Here is a 27891-nt window from a genome sequence, read left to right on the forward strand (position 1 = left end):
TCCTTAGTAGAATTGCAAAATTCCATAGTCTCACAGATATTTTTACAGGCAACACACTTGCCACACCAGGTGCACCCCCACTTAGGGCCTTTTGAGCCAAAAATGTACTTCTGTTGTGGACCACTGTGATAACTGTGAACCAGTTGATCTCTCAAATTCTGTGATCTCCTGAAAGTGATCTCAGGCATATCACCAATCAATCACCAACAAATATAGCACTAGTTCTATTGAATTCTTGGATATTTTGATTTTTGTCGACAGTGATGGTTTTTTACAAACTGACCTATACCGCAAAAGTACCTCAGCCAACTCATTACTGCACGCCTCCTCTCAACATCCCCGACACCTAATTAGAAACATTTCAACAGGTCAATTTTTGCGTGCTAAAAGAATTTGTTCAAATGACAATCTTTTTGAAAAACAGGCATTGGACCTCTCTAAACGGTTTAAAGAAAGGGGCTACGGAAGGAGGACTATTTGTCGTTCATACCAGCGTGCTTTCCGGAGCCGGAGGATGGATTTATTACAACAGAATAGAACCACTGAACAACAAGACCAGGTACGGTGTATACTTGAATACAATTCCAGGAGCCAGGAAATTAGAAACATCATTGCTAAGCATAGGCATATTCTTCAACTTGATGATGTTATCTCTAAATTGATTGGTGATATGCCTGAGATCACTTTCAGGAGATCACAGAATTTGAGAGATCAACTGGTTCACAGTTATCACAGTGGTCCACAACAGAAGTACATTTTTGGCTCCAAAGGCCCTAAGTGGGGGTGCACCCGGTGTGGCAAGTGTGTTGCCTGTAAAAATATCTGTGAGACTACGGAATTTTGCAACTCTACTAAGGACATGAATTTTGTTATTACTCACACCATTACGTGTACCACCAAGGCGGTAGTCTATCATGCCACGTGCCCTTGTGGCCTGATTTACGTGGGCATGACAACGCGTGAGCTCCGCCGCCGGGTGCAAGAACATATCTTGGATATAGAGAATGCGTCTACAGAGGAGGACATCTATTATTATTATTATTATTTATTTATATAGCACCATTGATTCCATGGTGCTGTACATGAGAAGGGGTTACATACAAGTTACAAATATCACATACAGTAAACAAACTAACAATGACGGACTGATACAGAGGGGCGAGGACCCTGCCCTTGCGGGCTTACATTCTACAGGATTATGGGGAACGAGACAGTAGGTTGAGGGTTGCAGGAGCTCCGGTGTTGGTGAGGCGGTAGCTCCGGTGTTGGTGAGGCGGTAGCTCCGGTGTTGGTGAGGCGGTAGCTTCGATAGTGATGAGGCAGCAGCGGTGTCAGTGCAGGCTGTAGGCTTTCCTGAAGAGGTGAGTTTTCATCTATAAACTTAAACCCATACCTCGCCATTTTAAGTCCGCACATAATTGTGACTCTACCGGACTAATGGTCAAGGGTATTGACCGCATCTTTATTGGGCCTCGTGGTGGCAATTGGAAGAGACTCCTAGCCCAAAGGGAGATGAAGTGGATACATAAACTCAACACACTATCACCATACGGTCTTAATGACCACAATAGTTTTGCCCCTTTTTTACCTCTTTAAGGCATTTAGATATATAGCAGATCTCTATTGTATGCTGTTCTCTGACCGGTGTTGTTTTTACTGGCTTTTTCTTAATAAATTTGTTTTTACTCATTTTTGTTTTTATTTTTGTTAAGGTTATCAGTCGTTTTTTGGTCATGTTCCATTAGTCGTACTTCATTCGTTTTTCCTCCTTTCTGGCTCTCTACCCTGTGGACTTATGGGTATATTGGACCTTCTGGCACATTTCTATGAAGACTTCCAGACTCCCCAGCAATCAAGTTGCCTCTTGCTTCACATTGTTGTTGTTTTGTTTTTCACTCTTGTCATATTTGTATATTTATTAGCATTCATATTTATTATTATTTTTGTTTATATGGTGTCTCAATCTCTGTCTTCCATTTGTCGTATATGTATTCTTATTATTTTTTTGTCTTGGGCTACTTATTTTTTTGTGTTAGTATGCCTGCTTATTAATTATGTTGCTTTCACAGGTCACTGTCCATATATGCACTTATGCAGCGGTTGCTGGGACGCCCGTGCTTGTGCTGTAGCGCTGCGTTTGTTTGGAGTTTCCTCCTCCGTGTTCGACCTGTTTTTCATATGTAGTAGTGCTTAAATAAATTTTTTTACATCGCTTGCTAGGTCGCACCTGTCTGCGCTATAGCGTTATGTTTTATTGGCGCTGCTTCATTCGTGCCCTGCCTACGATCTATATTTAGCCGCATTTGTTGGATTCATCTATTTTGGCTGCTAGGTTACCCACGTTCTTGCGCTGCAGTGCTGTGTTTGTATGATGCCGCCATTTTCGTCTTTTGTTTCTGTGGGCTGATGTGCTCATACTTTCCTGTTTGTTATGTACAATGCTTGCTAGGTCGTACGCGCTTGCGCAGTAGCGTTGTGTTTGTTACTTTGGTTGCTAGGTTTCACGCGCCTGCGCTGTCGCGTTGTGTTTGGCCACTTCCGCTCTCAACCTCCACGGGCTTATGTGTTTGTTTACTATGGTTGCTGGGGTGCTCACGTCTGCGCTGTAGCTCTGTGCCTGGTCGGCGCCTCCACTTCCGGTTCCGGTCCCTTCGCGCTGATGCGTTCTTCTGATTTCCTCAGGATATTCTTTACTCAGGTGTCAGTACTAATTTCTTCCTTTTTCTATTGGTCATGACCGCTTTATATCCACCCTCTGGCCAATACCCAACCACCCCTGGACGAAGCATTTCATTGCGAAACGCGCGTCGGGTGTGGTGGGTCCTCGGGTGCTCGCACATGGTAACTATACCGTTATTTATTACTATGCATTTATGGCGCACATCCTAATGGTTTAGTGCACTTCACTTGTGCCTATATGATTTGTGATTACTTACCAGTTTTTGATTTATTTTACATATATTTTTATATGTGTTATATGCACAGTTATTTGGTATATATTTATGATTTGTATCACTATTATGTTTTGTGTTTTTTCTTGTTAATTATAATGTATGCTGCTATTATTATAGTTGCCCCCGAGTGAGTCCCACCTTGCTGCTGCACTGGTGACTACTGCCCTGTCTTATTCTTTTAATATATATTCAATAAAGTTTGTACTTTTTATATATATTTGGTGGTCCCCTTTTTGTGCAGGATACTTATTCAGTTACATGTACAACTTTTCATTATAACGGCTTACCGCAGCCGCGTCACAAAATGTCTACTGCTAAATTGCTAACGGTGTGGTTATTTCTCTGGATCATAATTTTTATTAATATTATGGTTTGTATAATGTTTATTTAACCCCTATCTGACCTCGGACGGGATAGTACGTCCGAGGTCAGATCGCCTTGTTTGATGCAGGGCTCCGCGGTGAGCCCGCATCAAAGCCGGGACATGTCAGCTGTTTTGAACAGCTGACATGTGCCCGTAATAGGCGCTGGCAGAATCGCGATCTGTCCGCACCTATTAACTAGTTAAATGCCGCTGTCAAACGCAGACAGCGGCATTTAACTACCGCTTTCGGCCGGGCGGCCGGAAATGACGTCATCGCCGACCCCCGTCACATGATCGGGGGTCGGCGATGCGTCTCCATTGTTACCATAGAGGTCCTTGAGACCTCTATGGTTACTGATTGCCGGTGGCTGTGAGCGCCACCCTGTGGTCAGCGCTCACAGCACACCTCCATTTCTGCTACATAGCAGCGATCAGCAGATCGCTGCTATGTAGCAGAGGCGATTGTGCTGTGCCTGCTTCTATCCTCCCATGGAGGCTATTGAAGCATGGCAAAAGTAAAAAAAAAAAGTTGAAAAAAATGTTAAAAAAATAAAAAATATATAAAAGTTTAAATCACCCCCCTTTTGCCCCAATCAAAATAAATCAATAAAAAAAATATAAAATCTACGCATATTTGATATCGCCGCGCTCAGAATCGCCCGATCTATCAACTAAAGAAAAGCATTAACCTGATCGCTAAACAGCATAGTGGGAAAAAAATTCAAAACGCCAGAATTACGTTTTTTTGGTCGCCGCGACATTGCATTAAAATGCAATAATGGGCGATCAAAAGAACGTATCTGCACTGAAATGCTATCATTAAAAATGTAATCTCGGCACGCAAAAAATAAGCCCTCAACCGGCCCCAGATCACGAAAAATGGAGACGCTACGGGCATCGGAAAATGGCGCAATTTTTTTTAGCAAAGTTTGGATTTTTTTTTCACCACTTAGATAAAAAATAACCTAGTCATGTTAGGTGTCTATGAACTCGTACTGACCTGGAGAATCAGTTTTAGTATTTAGTGAACCTAGCAAAAAAGCCAAACAAAAAACAAGTGTGGGATTGCACTTTTTTTGCAATTTCACCGCACTTGGAATTTTTTTCCTGTTTTCTAGAACACGACATGCTAAAACCAATGATGTTGTTCAAAAGTACAACTCATTCCGCAAAAAATAAGCCCTCACAAGGCCAAATTGATGGAAAAATAAAAAAGTTATGGCTCTGGGAAGGAGGGGAGTGAAAAACGAACACGGAAAAATGAAAAATCCCAAGGTCATGAAGGGGTTAATACTGAATACATGATTATCTAATGACACTTGTTTTAAACCCGTGGACTGCAGAAACAAATAGAAATGTGGTTTTGTGTCTGTACAGTATAATCAGTAGGAATATATCCTGAGGGTAAGAACATTACCTAGTCACAGGCATATATCCTGAGGGTAAGAACATTATCTAGTCACATCAGTCAATACAAATTATAGTTATACATGGTAAAACTGGTAATGGCTTGACTTTTTCCAGCCCTAGGTTACAATTTTTTGTATGACTCAACAAAAACTGCTCACGTGACATAGTCAACCGTGCATATATGTACCGGAAATGGCTCTTCAGTCAGATTATCAGAATACCCTATTTTGTCACTATACACTGTATGACATTATGTTGAATGTCTGATTGTCACCATTATTGCGGCTTGTATATTATTTTTTATTGTAATTATTGTATTTTTAATTGTAATTATTGTAAGTATTTTATAGTTTATGCGTCTATTTTGCCGCTATATACTGTATGACTTTATGTTGAATATCTGATTGTCACCATTATTGCGGCATGTATACTATTTTTAATTGTAATTATTGTAAGTATTTTATAGTTTATGCATCTATTTTGTCACTATATACTATATGACGTTATGTTGAATGTCTGATTGTCACCATTATTACGGCTTGTATATTATTTTTAATTGTAATTATTGTGAGCATTTTATAGTTTATGCGTCTATTTTGTTGCTATATACTGTATGACGTTATGCATTTGTTACAGATGAACCCTAGTTTTAACGATCACTTCGTCGATGAAGAGCAACTCACAAACAGCCAGCTAAGTAAGTAAGTTTTAGAGAGAATGCATGAAAATGTAGTTATATGATGGGGGGATACCTAACACGCTTTTATTTTATTTTAAAAGCTATGTTCCTAGACACAGATATGGTAGAGGAATGCCACGTAGCTCCACAGTGATGGCTGAAATGCAACGTGAAATGGTCTCTGGGGTCTGTCATGTTAATTCAGAGTTAGCGGAAGCTTCGCAATACCCCGACTCACAGGAACTATTGACCAAATCGCAGCAATTGGATGCTGAAGTGATGACCGAGTGGTACCAGGACAATTCCAAGCTAGCCAAAGATCCTCCGGAAGTCCTCTCGGGTCTCGCACCTCGTGCCTTTGATATACACAACTCGCCTATGTATAGTAAGTCTGGTAACAAAAAACTCTATGTACTCTACATTACTTCGTGCGGTTTTGTTGTAATTTGACGTCTATCTATTTCAGAGAGTTTCATAAACCGTACAGGCTTTGATGATGACCTGCCGGCCGTCACCACCAGCGACGATGAAGCTTGTATGGTACAACCGCTATATTCATTCACAGACTGGGATACTTGGAGCCCTACGTACCCGACAAAATCTACGGACGGTAATTTTAACCACAAATGGCGCTGTGCTCTGCAATAGAGTGTGCAGATGTGTGGTAAATCATCGGTTATTTATTTCAGAGACCATCATCGATTTGACCGGATCAGACAATGAAACAGAAGACAAAGAAAATACTTCACCAGGCGACAATGGTACAAGAACCGTAGAAAATTATACAAACCCATCAACGTCTTATTCATCGCCCACCCAATCGCTCTGGAGACGTAGCAACCTGCCGTGTAAGTTTTTAAACCGTGCTAATCTGCGACAACAATGTTTACTATCATTTTCCTATTTTGTTAGGATGCATCGTAGATTAATTACGAGCTCTCCATTTTCTTACGCAGACGCACAGAGAAAGACAGCACGCAGACAACCCTTCAGAATTATTTTTGAGAAAAAGGAATTTGAACACTGGTCGCTGCTGGGACGTCCGTTGGATCAATCCACTCACCGTAAAGAAGTAAACCCTCCGGCACTCTCAGAGCGAAAAGCCACAAGTAGCTCATTTCATTCAAGGCCTGAAAGGAGATCTGTCAAAAGCGGAAATCTAAATGCAGGAACCTCGACATCCCACGATTCTGAAACATGCGCTGCAGGAATCTCAGGTAGGCCAGTGAGTAATGAACCAAATGTATTACTGGTTTGTGACACTATAGCTACTACACATAAGCCTAAAGTTCAGAAATGTCTGCGTAACTCCACAACACGCCCAATAAAACATAAAAAGTTGAAAACTCAAGATAGTATATCAGCGTACAAACAATGGCCCCTAGACATAAAATGAGTATTTGACAACCTTAGCAGTCATACCATGACACTTATCAATGCGCACAATCATTTAGCTTACCTGCTGGATCGCTGTACAGAACTGTCCACCCAGCTCCCGGATAGAGCATCCATTTCAGAAATAATGGCTTTAGAGCCTCTGTACACTGAGGCTGTTGAAGCCGTTAAAAACCTCCCGAGGGCTCGTACATTATGACTAGGTCTGACAGGTTGCGGTATGAAATGCAGACCCCCGCGTAAAGGCTTTTTCAATAAAACACGCATCATAAAACGTTGTATTAAAAATACAACAAACGCTAAACGTACGTTAAAGAGGCGAAAAAAATGAAAGAATAGGGTAAAATGCTCTGCTTGTCACTCAACACACGTTACTCAAGCGCTAACCCCACAGAACACTACAACTCTTCAGGTTTCAACGACCGACGTCAGTGAGGCGACAGATCGCGAATCCTCGATAGAGTCGCAATTCCCAGATGCGACGCAGAATTCAGCGGTGGAGACACCTACAGTCTCCAGCGTTGAAATCTCGAGCGAAGACTGCCAAGGAGCGGCATCACAGTTTTCACCACCTTATACACCAGAGATAGGCGCGCATTCGCCGTTTTTGGAACACTTATTTCACATTCGTAGGGAGATGAGTAACCTCAACGCCTATCAGTATATCGACCATTTTAGATTTGTGAATTTAGATGGTATACGATCCTTTGAAGGAAGTTTGGAGATCATACACGGTTCTATTCAAACATTACTGGATAGGATCATGAGGGATATCGACCCGGGCGACTTGATACAATTAAGATTAGAAGGGAACGGTAGACTAAACCCAGTCTATGGTTTTAAACAATGTATAGAAAATTTTGATGCGACTGCTTTTCTAAGTGTCATGGGCAACGCCTTGCAAAGCAACACCGAGTGCATCGTCGGTGAAATTAATAGTAAGCGTCGTGAGGAATAGACGGGGAGGTATAAAATGCAGACGACTGAGATCTATAGTTTACATGCGAATTATTCATCAGAAACGCCAAATGTTGTTTGATTACCATTAAAGTTCTATACTTTAGTCAGGGAGAATGCCGCTATTTTCACACGGATAAAGAACCCACAAACAAAATATTATATTCTGCATCATGATAATCATTATTACTGAATAAAAAATATAACAGGATTCATAGGAGCAAAATTCTTTTGTGAAAAGTGCAGTTCAGCATTTCATCACAAAAATAATCACTCTTGTCAATACTTTTGCGCCACGTGTCAGAGGGTGGATTGCGCTCATACAGTTGCAAAGCAGCTGAAATGTTCCCGCTGTTGGGTATTTTGTCGTTCAGCGAGTTGCTTAGAACTCCACCGAAGTCTCGCTGAGACTGACTCGTCATTTTATAAACATAAATTTTTCTGCGAGCGATTTTATCGTTACATGCCCCAAACCGCAGATGACGAACCCCGCTGCGTCTGTGTACGATGCACCATTTGCGGCGTTCCGGTGAACAGATTCGATAATCATCTATGTTACATGCAGCGCTATTGTAATGTGCTGCTGAAGTGCAGTATAGAGCAACCTCCACCAGTGTGTGCTGGTTAAGGAAAAGAGGTTGTACACACAGCGCAGCAACACTGAACAACAACACAGGTGTCACAGGTAATGAAAGGGACGTCAGACAAGCCAAGGTCATGCACGGAGATAGCAACGCAGTACAGAAGGGACGAGCAGTGTTGTGAATTCTGCTCTTGGGCTCCCTCCGGTGGTTATGAGTGGTAGTGCTGCTGTCTTGGGATCGCAGCATTTATCAGGTGTGTTCACTTTTTGCAATTTGGACTCAGCTATTTAGTCCTGCTTGATCCTTTAGTCAGTGCCAGTTGTCCATTGTTTTTGGAGGATTCACATCCCTTTCTGGTCTCTCCTGTTTGCTGTGCTTTTCAACAAAGATAAGTCCTGGCTTTGTTTCTGCTGTCCACATGCTGTGGGCCTTATAGTTCAGTGCATTTTCATGTTTCGTCTTGTCCAGCTTGTCTGTGAAAGGATTTTTTGCAGCCAAGCGGTATCTCTGGAGATGCAGATATACCCTCTATGTCTTTAGTCAGATGTGGAGTTTTGTATTTTCTGTGGTGGATATTTTCTAGTGTTTTAATACTGACCGCATAGTTCTCTGTCCTATTCTTTCTTTTTAGCTAGTAAGGCCTCCTTTGATAATCCTGATTTCAGTCTGCGTTTGTCATTTCCCTCTTCTCTCACAGTCAATATTTGTGGGGGGCTGTCTATCCTTTGGGGATTTTCTCTGAGGCAAGATAGTTTTTCGTTTCTATCTTTAGGGAAAGTTAGTCCTTAGGCTGTGTCGAGGTGTCTAGGGAGTGTTAGGTACATCCCACGGCTATTTCTAGTTGCGCTGCTAAGTTCAGGGTCTGCGGTCAGTACAGGTACCACCTTCTCCAGAGTACGTCTCATGCTGCTCCTAGGCCACCAGATCATAACAGTACAACTGGCCAACAATGAGTTAATTGCATCTCAGAAGAAGGGAGGAAAGATTTTGAGCCATTTTTTTTTCCTTAGCCTGTTTTGTCTTTTCCTCCCTCTTAATCTCTGGGTGACTGCGGAACCTAGTAATAACATGAATGTTCAGGAGTTAGTTTCTCGTGTGGATCAACTTGCTGCTAGGGTACAGGGTATTTCAGATTATATTGTTCAGACTCCTACCTTAGAACCTAAGATTCCCACTCCTGATTTATTCGTTGGTGACAGATCCAAATTTTTGAGTTTCAAAAATAACTGTAAACTGTTTTTTGCATTGAGACCCCGGTCCTCTGGTGATCCCATTCAGCAGATTAAAATCATCATATCCCTGCTGCGTGGTGACCCACAGCATTGGGTATTTTCCCTGAAAACTGGCAATCCTGCTTTGCTTAATGTTGATTCTTTTTTCTAGCATTGGGGTTATTGTATGATGAGCCTAATTCTGTGGACTAAGCTGAGAAGATCTTGTTGGCCCTGTGTCAGGGTCAAGAAGCGGCAGAATCGTATTGCCAGAAATTTTGAAAATGGTCTGTACTGACTAAATGGAATGAGGATGCCTTGGCGGCAATTTTCAGAAAGGGTCTTTCTGAATCCGTTAAAGATGTTATGGTGGGGTTCCCCACGCCTGCTGGTCTGAGTGATTCTATGTCTCTGGCTATTCAGATTGATCGGCGCTTGCGCGAGCGCAGAGTTGTGCACACTGTGGCGTTGTTCTCTGAGCGGAGCTCTGAGCCTATGCAGTGTGATAGGATTTTGTCTAGAGCTGAATGTCAAAGATTCAGGCGTCAGAATAGGTTGTGTTTTTACTGCAGCGATTTTGCTCATGTTATTTCTGATTGCCCTAAGCGTACAAAGAGAATTGCTAGTTCTGTTACCATCAGTACTGTACAACCTAAATTTCTGTTATCTGTGACCTTGATCTGCTCATTATCATCATTTTCTGTCATGGCATTTGTGGATTCAGGCGCCGCTCTGAACTTAATGGACTTAGAAATTGCCAGACGTTGTGGTTTCCCCTTGCAGCCTTTGCAGAACCCTATTCCTTTAAGGGGCATTGATGCTACACCGTTGGCTATAAATAAACCTCAGTTTTGGACACAGCTGACCATGCGCATGGCGCCAGCCCATCAGGAAGATTGTCGTTTTCTGGTGTTGCATAATTTGCATGATGATATTGTGCTGGGTTTTCCATGGTTACAGCTACATAATCCGGTGTTAGATTGGAGATCTATGTCTGTGACTAGTTGGGGTTGTCAGGGGGTTCATGGTCACGTTCCTTTGATGTCAATTTCCTCTTCCCCCTCTTTTGAAATTCCTGAGTTTTTGTCAGATATCCAGGATGTATTCGATGAGCCCAAATCCAGTTCCCTTCCACTGCATAGGGACTGTGATTGTGCTATTGACTTGATTCCAGGTTGTAAGTTCCCTAAAGGCCGACTTTTCAACCTGTCTGTGCCAGAACATGCCGCTATGCGGAGCTATATTAAGGAGTCTTTGGAGAAGGGGCATATTCGGCCATCTTCTCCACCATTGGGAGCAGTTTTTTTTTGTTGCCAAGAAGGATGGCTCATTGAGACCCTGTATAGATTATCGCCTCTTGAATAAGATCACGGTCAAATTTCAATACCCTTTGCCTTTGCTTACTGATTTGTTTGCTAGGACTAAGGGGGCTAGCTGGTTTACTAAGATTGACCTTCGAGGGGCATATAATCTTATTCGTATTAAGCAGGGTGACGAATGGAAAACTGCATTTAATACGCCCGAAGGCCATTTTGAATACCTTGTGATGCCATTCGGACTCTCTAATGCCCCATCTGTGTTCCAATCCTTCATGCATGATATCTTTCGGAGTTATCTCGATAAATTCATGGTTGTATATTTGGATGATATTTTGATTTTTTCCGATGATTGGGAGTCTCATGTGAAACAGGTCAGGATGGTATTTCAGATCCTCCGTAATAATGCTTTATTTGTGAAGGGGTCGAAGTGCCTCTTTGGAGTGCAGAAGGCTTCGTTTTTGGGCTTCATTTTTTCTCCCTCATCTAAAGAAATGGATCCGGTTAAGGTTCAGGCCATCCATGATTGGATTCAGCCCACATCTGTGAAGAGCCTTTAGAAATTCTTGGGCTTTGCTAATTTTCATTGTCGTTTCATTGCCAACTTCTCCAGTGTGGTTAAACCTCTGACCGATTTGACGAAGAAAGGCGCTGATGTGGCAAATTGGTCCTCCGCGTCTGTTTCTGCCTTTCAGGAGCTTAAACGCCGATTTACTTCTGCCCCTGTGTTGCGTCAGCCGGATGTTTCTCTTCCATTTCAGGTTGAGGTTGACGCGTCTGAGATTGGGGCAGGGGCCGTTTTGTCTCAGAGGAATTCTGATGGTTCCTTGATGAAACTGTGTGCCTTCTTTTCTCGGAAGATTTCGCCTGCGGAACGCAATTATGATGTCGGCAATCGGGAGTTGTTGGCTATGAAGTGGGCATTTGAGGAGTGGCGACATTGGCTTGAGGGGGCCAAGCACTGTATTGTGGTCCTGACCGATCATAAGAATCTGATTTACCTCGAGTCTGCCAAACGGCTGAATCCTAGACAGGCTCGATGGTCCCTGTTTTTCTCCCATTTTGATTTTGTGGTCTCGTACATTCCTGGTACTAAGAATGTTAAGGCGGATGCCCTCTCTAGGAGTTGTTTTCCTGATTCCCCTGGAGTTCTTGAGCCGGTCGGCATTCTGAAGGAAGGGGTGATTCTTTCTGCCATCTCCCCTGATTTACGACGGGTTCTTCAGGAATTTCAGGCTGATAAACCTGACCGCTGTCCAGTGGGGAAACTGTTTGTTCCTGATAGATGGACTAGTAAAGTGATTTCTGAGGTTCATTGTTCTGTGTTGGCTGGCCATCCTGGGATTTTTGGTACCAGAGATTTGGTTGGTAGGTCCTTTTGGTGGCCTTCTTTGTCGCGGGATGTGCGTTCTTTTGTGCAGTCCTGTGGGATTTGTGCGCGGGCAAAGCCTTGCTGTTCCCGCGCTAGTGGGTTGCTTCTGCCTTTGCCGGTCCCTGAGAGACCTTGGACGCATATTTCTATGGATTTTATTAAAGAGCTTCCGGTTTCCCAGAGGATGTCTGTTATCTGGGTGGTTTATGACCGGTTTTCCAAGATGGTTCATTTGGTACCTTTGCCTAAATTGCCTTCCTCTTCTGATTTGGTTCCGTTGTTTTTTCAGCATGTCTTTCGTTTGCATGGCATTCCGGAGAATATTGTGTCCGATAGAGGTTCCCAGTTTGTTTCTAGGTTTTGGCGGGCCTTTTGTGCTAGGCTGGGCATTGATTTGTCTTTTTCTTCCGCATTTCATCCTCAGACAAATGGCCAAACTGAGCGAACTAATCAGACTTTGGAAACTTATTTGAGATGCTTTGTGTCTGCTGATCAGGATGATTGGGTGGCTTTCTTGCCATTGGCCGAGTTTGCCCTTAATAATCGGGCTAGTTCTGCTACCTTGGTTTTGCCTTTTTTTTGTAATTTTGGATTTCATCCTCGTTTTTCTTCAGGGCAGGTTGAGCCTTCTGATTGTCCTGGTGTGGATTCTGTGGTTGACAAGCTGCAGCAGATTTGGGCTCATGTGGTGGACAATTTGGTGTTGTCTCAGCAGGAGGCTCAGCGTTTTGCTAACCGTCGTCGGTGTGTTGGTTCCCGGCTTCGGGTTGAGGATTTGGTCTGGTTGTCTTCCCGTCATGTTCCTATGAAGGTTTCGTCCCCTGAGTTCAAGCCTCGGTTTATTGGTCCTTATAGGATTTCTGAGATTATCAATCCAGTGTCTTTTTGTTTGGCCCTTCCAGCCTCTTTTTCCATCCATAATGTTTTCCATAGATCTTTGTTGCGGAAGTATGTGGTGCCCGTTGTTCCCTCTGTTGATCCCCGGCCCCGGTGTTGATTGATGGGGAGTTGGAGTATGTGGTTGAGAAGATTTTGGATTCTCGTTTTTCGAGCCGGAAGCTTCAGTATTTGGTCAAATGGAAGGGTTATGGCCAGGAGGATAATTCTTCGGTGGTTGCCTCCGATGTTCATGCTGACGATTTGGTTTGTGCCTTTCATTTGGCTCATCCTGATCAGCCTGGGGGCTCTGGTGAGGGTTCGGTGACCGCTCCTCAAGGGGGGGTACTGTTGTGAATTCTGCTCTTGGGCTCCCTCCGGTGGTTATGAGTGGTAATGCTGCTGTCTTGGGATCGCAGCATTTATCAGGTGTGTTCACTTTTTGCAATTTGGACTCAGCAATTTAGTCCTGCTTGATCTTTTAGTCAGTGCCCGTTGTCCATTGTTTTTGGAGGATTCACATCCCTTTCTGGTCTCTCCTGTTTGCTGTGCTTTTCAACAAAGATAAGTCCTGGCTTTGTTTCTGCTGTCCACATGCTTTGAGCCTTATAGTTCAGTGCATTTTCATGTTTTGTCTTGTCCAGCTTGTCTGTGAAAGGATTTTTTGCAGCCAAGCGGTATCTCTGGAGATGCAGATATACCCTCTATGTCTTTAGTCAGATGTGGAGTTTTGTATTTTCTGTGGTGGATATTTTCTAGTGTTTTAATCCTTTGGGGATTTTCTCTGAGGCAAGATAGTTTTTCGTTTCTATCTTTAGGGGAAGTTAGTCCTTAGGCTGTGTCGAGGTGTCTAGGGAGTGTTAGGTACATCCCACGGCTATTTCTAGTTGCGCTGCTAAGTTCAGGGTCTGCGGTCAGTACAGGTACCACCTTCTCCAGAGTACGTCTCATGCTGCTCCTAGACCACCAGATCATAACAGAGCAGAGAATAGTCGGGAACAAGCAAGTAGTCATAGCCTACTGGGAACGTGGTAACCAAAACGTGAGACATATGACAGAGTCGGGGTACAAGCCAGAGGTCAGAATCAGTCATAAACGGGTGCAGGCAGACAGAGGCAAAAGGAACACTAGTACAAGTATCCAGGTCAGGTGCTCAAACTGTGCAGCATGAACTATAGCTGACACTGGCCCACTGGCTGCAGCGGACTTAAATAACTCAGCCAGCTTCAAAGTGAGGCAGAGGGGATTAACTCCCACATGACCAGTCCAGAGATAAGACAGCTGAACATAAACTCAGAACTGGATCATGACAGCTCTATGCCGAGGAAATCTACGAAATGATACATTTTTTACGATTTTGAATGTATGCAAGAGACGGGAACGCACCAGCCCAATTACGTTTTTGCCACGGATTTGCACGGGGTGTCTAGTTGGGAGTTTGAGGGTAAAACATGTACTACTGATTTTGTACATTTTTTTTACAAAGGGAGGATATGTAGGCTTCACTTTTATAGCTCACAATGCGGCTCGATACGATTCCTACTTTATCATTAAAGAGCTGATCCGTGAGAAGCTACGCGTCAACATGATAGCACAAGGGGGTTGTTTTTTATGCGTATCATTACCTGATTTGGACATGAGATTCATCTACTCTTTAAATTTCATTCCCATGAAGCTTAGTAAGTTGCCACAAGCTATGGGATTTTCAGGCGCTAAGGGTCACTTTCCACATTTTTTAACACTGATGAAAATCAGACCAATGTAGGTCCTATGCCAGCTGCCCCTTCTCGTGCATTATAGCGGGCCCTTCTAACTCTGGAAAATCCTATTTTGTCAAACAGGTTTTAGCTCACGCAACGACACATTTATCTCACAAACCCGATAATATTGTTTGGTTTTATTCTTGCTGGCAAAAAATGTACGATGAACTGAGTCATTCCTTCCCCAGTATTCGTTTTATCGAAGGTTTGCCGCAGACGTTTGTAGATGATGAACTATTCCCGCCTGACAAGATCAACTTGGCGGTGGTGGACGATCTCATGGAGGCCGCTAGCTGTAGTTCAGAACTGGAAAAAGTGTTTACTAAGTACGTTCATCATAGAAGCTTGAGCCTATTCTATTTGGTTCAAAATGTTTTTTGTCAGGGGAAAAAACGGGGTACAACACTCACTGGTTCAAGGTAAGAAATATTCTGCAGAAACATTGGGGATTTCTTACCACAGATTTAGCGATATTGTTAGTGAACGGCCGTTGATTACCGCTAGGAGGACGCCAAATCTGAGAGATATTCTCACAAGAAGCCATTACACCAGGCCTACTGTAAGGTTGAATCGGGGTATCTCACTTAGGGGTTCCTTTCCCTGCGGAGATTGCAACATCTTCCAGTACATGCGCCCTGTTCGAGACTGTTTCTACAACCCCACTGATCATGTCAAACATGGGTTAAAATCTTACATTAATTGTAAGACTACAAATGTCATCTATGCAATTATTTGCCCCTGCCCACTCATATATGTGGGACAAACGTCCCAGGAGCTTCGCCGACGCATTCAAAAACATTTTTCTACTATCAATACTGCACCGGCCGACTCCCGTAGGGACAAAATTCTTACCACTGTGGCATCTCATTTTTTATTGCAGCATGCAGGCAGTCATGTGGGCACCAGGATAGTTGGTCTGGAGCATGTCAGGGGTTTGGGCAGAGGAGAATCATTGGAACGCAAGCTTTTGCAGGCGGAAGCCCATTGGATTTTTTCATTACACTCTATAGCTCCTCTGGGTATCAATGAGGATCTTCTTTTCACTGGCTTTTTGGGATGAATCAATTTGTGATCGCATGTTTCATATATCCATTACAGGTATTCTCAGCATGGATTTGATCATCTTTATGTCTTCATTTTGATTCTGGACGATACAAATATTCATGATATATGGATTCAAGTGGGATTAGGTTTCTACATGTGGTTTCCACTCCTATCGATGCAAGCTCAATGTGAGGATGATTCAAGACGAAGACTTAAGTAGAATGAAACAAAGATGTCATACACTCATGTGGACGATGGGGCTCCAACTGGAGGATATATAAGGACATATGGATATATATGTGTGCTTTGTATAGAGACAAATTGGCTCAAGAATATATACTACTCCTCTTGGTGAAGACGACTTTTATCGCCATATGGTTCTCAGATGAGCATCATATTGGTCTGGTTTATTCTTGGGATGGCTTATTTCATTTTTATGAAACGCCATGGATTTCAACATTTTCATATGGCTTTGATTCCGTTTCATAGCCATATTCAGATAGGGATGTACCTGTATGTTTCAGCTTTTGAACCATGGCCTCAATTGACGTTTTTTGTATCTTTTATTGGTACTCATATCCCTTTATTTTACAATGTTTAGGGATACCTTCCATCGGTCAATGGTCCAGTACAGTATTGGTCTTACCCCTTCAGTGTTTATATATAATTTTATATATATTTCTTGTGTTGTTGGCCACTCCGTTGAGGTATTACCTTCTATACTAATCTTTCCTCTAGTTTCAAGAGTCTTCTATACATATAGATTCTTGGGGTTTTGTATTTGTATTCTGATATATATATATACTGTATATATATATATATAGTATGTGTATTTTCTATCGGGTGTATATTTACCATTCTTCTGCCCCAGCAAAAAGGTTTTTTCTATCACCCTGCCATCTGGATTGACATCATGTGGTATTTCTTTCTCAGGTCCCTATATAGTGTTGGGCATGTGTTTTCTTTTGCCAATATAATTTTTGAGGTTTTCCTCTAATTGTTTGGCTTTTTCTAATGAATTATTACATCATGCAGCTATATTAATTAATTTATTGTATTAGGTGGTTCTACAACTTTTTTGTATAGTTCCCTCCTATTGTTCATATATCATGTCCACCTCTGTACCCCTATGTGTGTGTATGTGTGTGACTGATGCCCTCTTGTTTCATGTTGTCTTTGGTGCAGCTTTCATTATGTACCGCTATTTCTTATACACGCCCCTTTTCCCTCCCCCCTCCCCCTCTCCATCTCCATGGGTCTTTGTTCGTTCATTCTACTTAGCATTCTATGCACAATGCGCTGCGTTGGAGGCTTCGGGCGCATGCGCTTTGTGCAATACTGGCAGAGACGTCTGCTTGCAGAGATGCTTCCGCCCTACTAGTGTGTCACTTCTGGTTCCGGTCTCCCGGCGTGTCTTGCTCATTCCTGATTTAATCACAAGGTATTTAAGCTTCTATTGATAGCGTTTTCTTCACTCTTCCCCTGAAGAAGCCGTCCTTGTAACGGCGATACGCGTGGGGTCCTTCCCCATACTTATCCCTGCCTCTTGACACTTTGTCCTTTTGGCGGCATTGTTTCATCTGCCTTGTACTATCTTCATGGCTGGACCTGGGACCTTTGCATACCTTATCGATATGCGGTAACTATAGTCCCACATGCGGGATACTAAACGCATCTGCACATATTTGCATGTATTTTGGGCTTTGTGCCGCTGCTTCAATTAAGTGGTCCATCAGGTTTGCTGTCATACAGGTACCGATTGTACTTTATTGGGCTACTTAGCCTTTGTGGATATAGCGTTTTTTTTCATTTGTACTTCCACGGGCATTGTCCATACTCCTCATATTGGAGGTTTGTGAGTAATCAGGAGGCTTTATATATAGGGTATGTTTGCACTATATTTGGTATCGTAATTATTATACTGATCCATTATTAAATGTGATATATTACCTCTATATTGTTCATATACGTGCTCTTTTTTCAGCTATTGTTATCTATAGGGATCATTATGGAGATTTTTGTACTTCATTGGTTTTAAATGTTTTTATTGGTTTGTCAATAAAAGTTTACCTGTTTATATGTTTAAGTATACAGTATATTGTGGTGTGCAGTTTTTGAGAGTGGTTCTTTTTCCTTTTCTTGCTTTAAAAATACAAAATGTAACGCTAGCCCAGCAGATGTACCCGAGGAACTCGTGTTTCTTCTTAGAAGCTTTCAAAGATGCTTTGCGAGAACCTTACGGATTCTTGCTCGCAGGTTTGAGAGGCGATATGCCCGAGGAATATCGTTTAAGAATGGGGTTGTTTCCACCAGCTTTACCCGCAGCATACGTTCAAAAAGAAAAAACTTGTTCTAAAAAGTGAATCTTTTCTCTGCGGTGATTATTCAACCCCGTAACCTTCATTCTATCAAGATGTCAGAGAGAGTGAGGTGTTACTGGGGTCTCTTGAAAAAGCTGATGAAAGCAACCTCGTCAGAGAGAAAGTTTATTCTGAAGACCGCCGGCAGAGATTTAATCGCTGCCATCGCGGAAATAACTCTCAATATTCTGAAAGGACGGCTTCCTCTCAAAGAGCGCCAAAGAAAAATATTACAGAAATGGTGTAGAGCTATAAGAAATCTGAGTGACAAAAAAGTGTCCATTCGGAGAAAACAACATCTGCTAAATCAGTCTGGAGGTTTCATAGGACCCCTTCCAGCTATTGCTATACCGCTAATAATGAGTTTAATAACCAGTAGATGATGGAAGGTGCAGAGAAAATGTACTTGGTTCCAGCGCATGAGATTAACAGGCTAAAAAACATCGGCACATCTGGGCCTACTGTACATCAGACGAACCTCCAAAGGTTAGACGACGAAATCGGCGCCATTCTACGACGTACTTATTTGCCTGACGACATAAAGATTAAAAGGTACACCGAAATACTACAGAGAAGTTTGCTGCATGCTAAACGTGAAGTTTCTGAACTTAAGCGTTTAAATCTTGTTATCCCTCCTGACGGTGAACAATCACCATCACCAGCAGCTGAAATAGAGATACGGCCCTCTGCCCCTGAGCTTATAGAACACATCATCCCCCGTTTCCGAAAAAATGCCGATATACTACTCAGCAGATTCTTGCAAAACAAAGATATTGTTACATGGACTGAGAAAGATGAATTTGTCTACGAAGATTCCGTCGTTCCCAACACCCATTTGTTGGACCTTGTACGGACCACTTTGCAAACTCACGGACTAACCAAAAAGAACGCTCCACGTGAATGGGAGATTTTTATGAGGGCTATGGCCTAATTAAACATACCTTTGTCTGTGATCAGTCATCATACGACCAGAGCCACTCTGAACAAATTAAAAACGATGTTGAGCAACCAGTCAAACCCCTTCAAAAACATATCACAAGTACTCGCTACCTCAACTCCGGACACTAGAGGTCGTTTGCTGCCAAAACAGAGAATATTGCCGCTGTCGTCAGGCATGTGGTTAACTTTGTTAATATTAACTTTGAAATGACTGTATTGTAACCTATAGAGTGGTTAAGACCAGAAGTGGGGCAGGCTTAGTGTTAGAAGGTGTTAAAAAGGGGCAGGGCACCTGCCAAAAACCGGAAGTGGGCATTTTGACGAGAGGTGGGTGCTCTTACTACTGTTGCTTATTCATATAGTGCTATTTATTCTACAAAGCACTTGTGAGGTCACAGACTGATGATGAGTGAGAGGACCTGGCTCACAGCCAATGTTCTAGTTCATCCTAAATGTATTTAATGCATTTGAGAACAGGATTCTCTGTGGGTCAGTTGAGTTCTTCCACACCAAATCCACCCAACCATGTGTTTATGAACCTTTCTGTTAGCACTGAGGCATAGTCATCCCAAAATAGAAAAGGATCTTCCCAAAACTGTTCCCACAAAGTATACAATTGTATAAAATGCATTGATATTCACAAATATTAAGATTTCCCTTCAGTGGCTTCAAACCTCCACCAACTTTATAGTTGGCACAGTGTAGTCAGGCAGGTAATGTTCTCTTGGCACTAATCAAATCCAGACTTGTCCATCAAATGCCAAATAGAGAAGTGAATTGTGTCACTCCACAGAACACATTTCCACTGCTCCAGACACCAATGGGACCTTTCTTTACAACTCTGGGTCTGACACTAAGCATTGTGCTTGGTAATGTAAGACTTGCATGCAGCTGCCTGGCCATGAGAACCCATGCCAAGAAGCCCCGATGGCAAGGTTTTTTTGCTAATGTTAATGCATTTTAGTTTAAACACTTTGCAGTCATTGAGTCAGCAGAGCAATGGTGACTTTGATAAAAAATTTGAGCCTGTACGCTGTGTGACCTGCACTGTGATGTTATTTGGTCTCCACATTGTGGGTGAGTTGCTGTGGTTCCTAAACACCTCTACTTCTTCATAACACCACTCATGGTTGATTCTGGAATATTTAGGAAGAAATTTCATAAACTGACCAGTTACAATGGAGACATCCTTTTACAGGACCATGCTCATACCTGAGTCAGTGAGCTCTTTAGAATGAACCATTCTTTGGCAAATGTTAGTAAAGGCTGCAGGATGTATTGTATACACATTTGGCAATTGGACTAATTGAAAAAACTTGTAGTCAAGGATTAAAGGGTTTGTCCCAATACTTTTGTCCATACTGTATATACCAATTAAATATAATGCAAACTGAACACATACCTGCTATATTACACTGTTACTTTGTATCTGTAAGCTTCACATAACTGCTTTTTCATTAATGTTAAGCGGATTGTGAAGCATAGTAGAGGTAGGAGAGTAAATCATTGAAGGGTAGAAAACAATAAATATATTTGATGTGCTATGTGATTAGCTTTCATTATTTTGCCTTGATTCCTTTAGTTCTTTTGAAAACATCAATCATAGTGAACACAAGACGATGACTACTTTCCATTCCACTGCTTGATTTCCTTGTCCATCTTCTTTTACTTCATGTATTCTTTTGCACACCCCCAGGTTCCAAATTGTGCTTTTATTTGCAATTGCACTCTACCTTTAATCTCAGATTTTTTATTAGATTACCTCCAAGAACAAAAAGATGGAGCCTGTGACTATGGACTTGAAACCTATGATGAAAAGTTCATTTTTATGGGCAATCCAAAAAAGCCAGGAATCTTTTCGTTCACTGCATTTACAAAGAATATTACATTGGACATAAAATGCAATAAATGTGACAAACAAATCATTATTTTCTATATTAGCACACAGTATTAAATGATCATACAGATAATAATGGCTACAGTGTAAAAATCTCCTTGACGTAAAGCCCACCATGATTTAGTGGTTATGGTGATGGATAATTTCTTTTATAGACGTGAAGGTGTAAAAATAATTTCTTTAATATACCTATATGGCCCAACATGTGGTAGAGTGACTCAAATCCTAAAAAAAAATGGGGGTTCAATTTTTTACTACATTCCTTTTCATGGAAAAAATCTTGCAACGTTGTTAGATTTTGGTAATTCTTTACGATCCTGTCCATGGTGCAGAGCATTTTGATTCCTTAATCTCATCACTGATTGTTACTTCATACAAAAAGTTATAAAATATGTTAGATAAAATGTACTTTGATTAGGTAGAGTTGAGTCATGTAAATGTGAGATGGCTGGCCCCATGTTATTCAGTATTCCTCAGGCCCAGGAGGAGGCCACTGCGTATTGGCAACATGCATCTGGCATTTCTTGGTCACAGCTATTTTGATCATATGTGAGTCCTTGACTGAATTGTCAAATGTATGATCTTCATACGTCATAGGCAGCCTATGACCTTTTGCCTGTGTACTGATATTTTACATGTCAGTGTTATTGGCCATTGTCTCCCACAAGACATTTACTGGTATGGTAGTATTTTGGTTATATTGTCTGTTTTGCTAATTATCGGGTTATTGATTCCTAGCTGCATTACAAATAAGCAAGGCCAGTTTACTTACTTATGTGAGGGCTGATACTTAAGGTGATCTTGGCAAAAAATACTTACCCATGCACTAATATTAACAAATACATCTAATTAGAAATGCCGTATAGTTTGTCTGATTCACTATGTCTCTTTCTCATATTCCGGCATTGCAAGACCTTCCTTAGGTATCCATGGTTATTACCACTGATATAGTGACAGCTATCTAATTGCTAGTGGTCGTAACCATAGATACCTAAGATCTTGCAATGCCTGCACATGAGGAAAGAGACATACAATAGTTAATCAGAAAACTATACTACATTTCTAATTTGAGGTATTTACTAATATTATTATTATTACACTTACTACATATTGGGATAGGATCTTGAAGATAGGAATATCCCTTTAAAGTATTGTGTATTATATTTTTTGTGTGATTATATATGCCCTCTTTGTACCATTAAGTCCTTTGAACTCTATGCAAGCTCTTATTGTATGTAATACCTTTGCATGTATCAGTGTCTTAATTAACTGTGATTTGACCAACTCTATTGTGAGTTGATGTGTATGTGTCAAATGCGATGTTTTAACTGTTTTTAACTTTTTGTGTCTATGTGTGATTCAATAATATATTGTATTTTTATGGTGATCCCTGAAGTTCATGGCATTTTTCTTTTCTGTTCATTTTTATAGATGAATGCATATACAATATATATTTCTTATCCAGGGCCAGCGTCAGCACCCGGCGCATCCGGGCAAGTGCCCGGGGCCCTAGCGAGACCGGGGGCCCATTTTGACAAGTGTGACCAACTTTTAACTATTGATGCTGCCTATGCAGCATCAATAGTAAAAATATATAATGTTAAAAATATTAAAAAAATAAAAAATTGTGCTATTCTCACCTTCCGGCGTCTCTCGCAGCCTTCAGGCTCCTCGCGATGCTCCCGTTCCCAGTAATGCCTTGCGAAAGGACCCCAGATGACTTAGGATCACGCGAGACCGCTACGTCATCACAGGTCATTGTTGCAAAGCATCGCTGGGAACGGAAGCTGGTGGCAGCATCGCAAAGGCCTGGGCTGGTGTCGAGGGCCGCCGGAAGGTGAGTATATAACTATTTTTTACTTTAATTCTTTTTTTAACAGGGATATGGTGCCCACACTGCTATATACTACGTGGATGTGTTATATACTACGTGGCTGTGTTATATACTATGTGGCTGTGCTATATACTAGGTGGGCTGTGTTATATACTATGTGGCTGTGCTATATTCTACGTGGGCTGTGTTATATACTACGTGGCTGTGCTATATGCTATGTGGCTGTCCTATATACTACGTGGCTTTGCTATATACAATGTAGACTGTGTTATATACTACGTGGCTATGTTATATGCTATGTGGCTGTGCTATATGCTACGTGGGCTGTGTTATATACTATGTGGGCTGTGTTATATGCTATGTGGCTGTGCTATATGCTACGTGAGCTGTGTTATATACTACGTGGCTGTGCTATATGTTACGTGGCTGTGTTATATACTATGTGGCTGTGCTATATACTACGTGGGCTATGTTATATACAATGTGGCTATGTTATATGCTACGTGGCTGTGCTATATGCTATGTGGGCTGTGTTATATACTACGTGGGCTGTGTTATATGCTACATGGCTGGGCTATATACTACGTGGGCTGAGCTATATATTACATGATTGTGCTATATACTACGTGGGCTGTTATATTGTACGTGGGCTGTGCTATATGCTACGTGGCTGTGCTATATACTACGTGGGCTATGTTATATGCTACGTGGACGTGCTATATTCTACGTGGGCTGTGTTTTATACTACATGGCTGTGCTATATACTATGTGGCTGTGCTATATGCTACGTGGGCTGTGCTATATGCTATGTGGCTGTGCTATATACTACGTGATTGTGCTATATACTACCTGGGCTATGTCATATGCTACATGGGCTGTGCTATATGCTATATGGCTGTGCTATATACTACGTGGGCTGTGTTATATGCTACGTGGATGTGCTATATTCTACGTGGGCTGTGTTTTATACTACGTGGCAGTTCTATATACTATGTGGCTGTGCTATATGCTACGTGGCTGTGCTATATACTACGTGGGCTGTGTTATATACTAGGTGGGCTGTGTTATATACTACTTGGCTGTGCTATATGCTACCCTTTTCGCACTATTACAAAAGTTCTACGTTAATACTTTCTAATGTTTACTTTAAAAAGTTTTCCATTAAAAAATTGTCATATTCAATGTATGCAGTTTTTTTCTTTGCAGCAAGTTCAGCTAACAATAAAATGTCTACTGGTAACTGAGGAAGAGGGAGTAGGTCACAAAAATTGGCATATAGGGGGTTGACTTATATAAAGCCCATCTGCTGTATGGTACTGTAGAATTTACAATAGCCATCACTCATGCAAGAAGTGAAATCTTGTACTATACCTATATTTCTCTCCTATATCTGTGCAACATGAATTGTGGTATGTGTTAAAAGGGGGGCCCACTGAGACTCTTTCGCTCGGGGCTCTCAAAAACCTAGAGCTGGCCCTGCTCTTATCCCTTTCCTGACCCGGCGATTTTCCATTTTTTTATTTTCACCTCCCTCCCCCCTTCTTCAAGAGCGATAACTTTTTTATTGTTCCTTCCTTATAACAATATGAGCTTCTTTTTTACAAGGAAAATTATACTTTCAAATGAAAAAATTCATTTTATCATGTGATGCTTTGGAAAGCAAGGAAAAAATCCGAGTGCATTGAAATTTTCCGAAAAAATGCAACTCTGCAATACTTTTTTACATTTATTTACCATGTTAACTATTTGGTAAAACTGACCTGGCAATATAATTCTCCAGGTCAGTACGATTATGCAAATACCAGACATGCATAGTTTTTTGTTAATTTCAGTGGTGAAAAAAAAATCGGAAATTAGTAAAAGCAAAAATAAAAGTTTTACTTGTGCCGCCAATTTCCAAGAATCGTAACATTTTCAGGGATTATTGAAATATAATTCTGGCCTTTCAATTTTTTGTCATTTATCGATTGGATTAGTTTATTTTATACTAGATGGTGGCCCGATTCTAATGCTTTGGGTATTCTAGAATATGCATGTAGTTTATTATGAAGTTTTCATAATAATGCAATTTACACAAAGGATTCGGCCAGCCGGCCGGCCGCGACCAATTAGCGAAGCGTGGTTCAAATTCTGCGCCAATTTGCGGGTGGACTGCGACTGTCGCTGTTTGTTCGTGGCCGGGCGTGACCAATCAGTGAAGCTAGGGCCGGCTCCAGGTTTTTGAGGGCCCTGGGCGAAAGAGTCTCAGTGGGCCCCCCTCTTTAACACATACCACGATTCATGATGCACAGATACAGCAGAGAAATATAGCACAGCCAAGTAGCGTATAACACAGTCCACGTAGTATATAGCACAGCCACGTAGTATATAACACAGCCCACGTAGTATATAACACTGCCACGTAGTATATAGCACAGCTACGTAGTATATTGCCCAGCCACGTAGTATATTGCACAGCCCTCGTAGTAAATAGCACAGACACGTAGTATATTGCCCAGCCACGTAGTATATTGCACAGCCACGTAGTATATTGCCCAGCCATGTAGTATATAGCACAGTCCACTTAGTATATAGCACAGAAGCATAATATATAGCACAGACACCGTAGTATATTGCCCAGCCACATAGTATATTGCCCAGCCATGTAGTATATTGCCCAGCCACGTAGTATATAGCACAGACACGTAGTATATAGCACAGACACGTAGTATATAGCACAGACACGTAGTATATTGCCCAGCCATGTAGTATATTGTCCAGCCGCATAGTATATTGCCCAGCCACATACTATATAGCACAGCCACGTAGTATATAGCCCAGCCACATAGAATGTTGCCCAGCCACATAGTATATTGCCCAGCAACGTAGTATATTGCCCAGCCATGTAGTATATTGCCCAGCCATGTAGTATATAGCACAGACACGTAGTATATAGCACAGAGACGTAGTATATAACACAAGAAAACATACCGGAACCAATGAGAAATGTAATACATATTCCCAATATCCCAAAGGAAGGGAACAAGGGGGAAGGGGAAAGACGGGATCCTCTCAAAAATACAATAATTAATGCATAGAGACCACAGAGAGTTTTTTGATCCTAATCAATACATGTAATCCTAAGTAAACCAAGGTTGTCAATAAATCCTCACTAACAATTCTGTAAAGTTACAAAATGTCTTTTATTTATACACGCATATTATTTACAACCATGAACAATTTCAATTCATTGTACAATGACAGTGAGTTGTGGATCTTCACTAAATTAGTGACTACCATTTTGGATTTCATCATTTTGAGGCAAACCCCTTGTTTTCCCTACCCCTACCCTACTTCCTTGCAATTCATTGGGGTAGTTGGAGACCATGGTAGCAGCCATGTTTGGGGGTGCAAATATGCTAAAAGATAAAAAGCAAACGTGGGCATAAAAAATAAATAATGTTGTGTAAGTGAAATCCCTCACTAACAGAAAACGTGCGCTATCAGCTAGATGCTGTGAAAAAGACGTCCACAGGTCTATCACAAAACTCCCTACTCAGCAGGTGATATTCTTGGTGTATTAGGTGAAATTCAGTAGGAATCTTAATATATACTGAATATGCTTTAATGTTAACTAAAACCCTATCATAAAGTGAGAGGGGAAAATTCACCTTAGTGTTATAAATAGGTCCATATACTAATTATGGACGTAATAAGGAACAATGTTGCCACATAATAACTATCTGTATACATGAAGTGACATAGTGCATGACATAATACTTAAAAACATGAGATAATAATCATGGATATTTTGTCCATACAATCGTGATATGCCAATAGGTTGGAATGGTCCCGATGCGACTCACAACGTAGATCATCTTCCGAACTGCGCGACAGGTCAACGCTGAGATATAGACACAAGTACAGCGTCGCCGTCAACGTAGATCCCAAACGGCACAGATTCAACGAGGAGCATGCGCATAGCGCCAAAGGCAATAAGGTAAGTGAACACTAAAAATTAAAAACAAAACATGACACAACATTAATAAAACGCAAATTTAAAAAATAAGGTGGAAAGATATCAGAACGAGATATATATTTATTTATATATATAGTAAGATATCTGCTGAACAGCGAACATAGGCAAAGGTGGATACAGGTACCTACTTTATCACAATCAAAGGAAAAGGTGGTATAAATCACAGGAAGGAAGCAAAGGATAACTTCTCGTTAAGGCCCTTCGGAGCCATGGTGTCCAAGGTGGCAATCCACCGACACTCATGTTGTGCTAAAATTCGATTTAAATTTCCACCCCGAATACCCACATGAATGCGGTCTATGCCCCGCACCTTAAGTCCGCTGGGGTCAGATCTATGGAAGGATCTAAAATGTTTAGGAAGTGTCTTAAGAGACACAGTATACATATATACATATATGTTGCTGATTATTATGCACTATGCACTTTATGGACAACCGAGAATGTCATAAATGATTTAATCACATGAGCATCTGGATGCCCTTATGTATTTGCATTGTGTACCTCCCATCGCTTTCCATGGTCTAGTATTGCTGACCGCTTGCTCTCCTTTTTAAATATGGCTAGTCTGATTGATTAAAATTGTTCATGGTTGTAAATAATATGTTTGTAGAAATAAAAGACATTTTATAACTTTACAGAATTGTTAGTGAGGATTTATTGACAACCTTGGTTTACTTAGGATTACATGTATTGATTAGGATCAAAAAACTCTCTGTACTATATAACATAGCCCATGCAGTATATAACCCAGGCCATGTAGTATAGAGCACAGCAGTGTAGTATATTGCCCAGCCAAGTAATATATACCACAACCACGTAGTATATAGCACAGCCCACATAGTATATAGCACAGAGATGTAGTATATACCACAGCCCACGCAATATCTAACACAGCCCATGTAGTATATAGCAATGTGGGCA

This window comes from Ranitomeya imitator, chromosome 5 (genome assembly GCF_032444005.1).
Source record: "Ranitomeya imitator isolate aRanImi1 chromosome 5, aRanImi1.pri, whole genome shotgun sequence".
NCBI classification, from domain to species: domain Eukaryota; kingdom Metazoa; phylum Chordata; class Amphibia; order Anura; family Dendrobatidae; genus Ranitomeya; species Ranitomeya imitator.